At 32.2% G+C, this 2,405-nt stretch overlaps 1 protein-coding gene across 1 annotated transcript in view; it reads right to left on the bottom strand.

Moving 5' to 3' along the window:
* The window catches only part of LOC106467509 (cellular nucleic acid-binding protein-like), a 46,839-nt gene that overhangs the window by 43,612 nt on the left and 822 nt on the right, over window positions 1–2,405 (bottom strand). The gene's annotated exons all lie outside the window — the stretch shown is intronic.

The raw sequence follows: 2,405 nt of genomic DNA, 5'->3' as shown, positions 1-2,405 counted from the left end.
GTACCCCACCTGTGACATTAATCCAATTTGACTGAACTCCATTTGTAACAACCCTCTGCTTTCTTCCATCCAGCCACTCTTCTATCCAATTTGCTAACTTATCCTCCACACCTATAGAGCTATGTGGCACCTTGTCAAATGCTTTCAAAAAACCAGATTCACTAAACCTACACCCTTATCCTCATCTACATAAGCAGTAACCTTTTCAAAGAATGTTAAAAGATTTGTAAGGCAAAAATTTCCCTTAGTGTTGACTATCCAATAAAATTCTAAACATTGTTAAATGACTTTGCAAAGCATCTTTTAACAGACTTTTCAAAACTTTTCCCGCAACTAATGTAAGAGTAATGGGTCTATGATTACTGGGACAATTTTTATCACCTCCCTTGAAAAGAAGAGTTATATTAGCTAACTTCCAATCCTCTGGTACTTGCCCACTATTCAAAACTGACAAAAAATAATAGTAAGTGGCTCACATATACAATCTTTAACCTCCTTCAAACTCCTTCAAAATATTATCTGGCCCAGGAGCCTTATCGATTTTTAAACTTACCAATTTTTTCTTAATCAGCTCAAAATTAATGCAGTAATAATGTTTGATCTCATTTCCATTTATCATCTGATTAAGATGTGGAATACTGCTTAAATCTTCATTTGTAAAAACTGAAGAAAATGTAAATTTAATAACCGAGCCATCTCATAATCATCAGATACTAGCCTTCCTTTACCGTCCCTCAAGGGTCCTACCCCCATCCTAACATTTTGTTTCCCCTTAATGTATTTAAAGAAATCCTTACTGTTAATTTTTACATTTTCAGCCAACCTTTTCTCACACATCATTTTTGATGTCCTAATTTCCTGTTTCACCAACTTTCTTGATCTTCTATAATCTTCTAAGTCTCCTGTCATACCAGTCAATTTAAATTTCTTAAATTTATGATGCTTTTCTCTAATTTTATTTCTTAAATTCTTTGTGAGCCAACCTGGTTTTTTACTTTCTTTCTATTAGGAATATGTTTGCATTGAATATTTAAAAATATATCTTTAAAAATTTTCCACACCTGATCAGTGTATCCAAATAACTCAGCTGCCCAATTCACAACAGATAACTCTTGTCACAACTCTTCAAAATGGATCTAGGTTCTAATAAACATGTTAATTCTAGATTATCAAGAGACAACATACTAATTTTTAGATTCTATTTATTTAATAAAACAATGTATTTATCTTGTTTTACAATTCACCAGTGAGTATAATATACCTTAGCTTAAAGTACTTTTAAATGTACTAAGCCTATTTTAAATTAGAATGTTGTAATAATAATAATTTACTCCCTCAAACTCTTAACTTAAAACTTTGATCATCTTACTTTTATTTACCTATCTTATTATATCTATTTATTATGGTGTTATTTATCCCAAATTACTACAAATTATAATCATAATATTAAATAACTTTCAGAAATCTACAAGCTTAACTTTTCAACATCTTCCTTCTTCAGCTGCAATGTTTTTGCTTTCAGTCAAAGTAGAAGGAAGGGTTGTTACAAATGGAGTTCAGTCAAACTGGATTAATGTCACAAGTAGGGTACCTCAGGGCTATCTTAGGACCTTTGCTCTTTTTTGATTTACTTCAATGACATAGATGAAATGATAGTCAATAAAGTACTTAAATTTGCAAATGATATTAAGGTCTTAGGTGTTGCTAGCTGTAAAGAGGATGCTGCTGATTTACAAAAGGATTTAGATTATTTAGTGAGTTGGGCAAATAAATGGCAGACGGGTTTTAATTATAATAAATGCAAGGAAATGCATGTAGGTTATCATAATTTGAATTATAAGTATAATTTGTATGGGAATAACCTTAATAGTATTATGAAGGAAAGGGATCTTGGTGTAATAGTCGATCAGTCTCTAAAACCATCCAAGCAGTGTGCTGTTGCTAGTGGTAAAACAAATAAGATTACAGGTTGTATTTGTATAAATATTGAATACAAGCCTAAAGAGGTTATACTTTCATTGTACAGGTCACTGGCTAGGCCACATTTGTAATATTGTGTTCATTCTTGGGCTCATTACATCAGGAAAGACATTGAATTGTTGGAAAGAGAACAATTAATAGAATGGTGCCTGGGATAGAGGAGTTGTCATACAACGAGAGGCTGAAATCTCTCAAGTTGTTTTCTCTTGAAAAACAGAAGAGTTAGGTTGGATCTGATTGAAGTGTTTAAAATTTTAAAGGGAATTGATGGTGTTGATGTATCATCTTTTTTCATATTTAACAGTGAGATTAGTAGGACTAGGGGACACAAATATAAATTTTGGCAAGGTAGTAGTCATCTTTAGCTATGACAGTTTCATTTTTCTAACAGGGTGGTTGGCCTTTGGAATGAGTTGCCTTCGGAT

This window comes from Limulus polyphemus, unplaced genomic scaffold (assembly GCF_000517525.1).
Source record: "Limulus polyphemus unplaced genomic scaffold, Limulus_polyphemus-2.1.2 Scaffold2639, whole genome shotgun sequence".
Classification (NCBI taxonomy): domain Eukaryota; kingdom Metazoa; phylum Arthropoda; class Merostomata; order Xiphosura; family Limulidae; genus Limulus; species Limulus polyphemus.
This window is presented reverse-complemented; position numbering and strand designations above follow the sequence as displayed.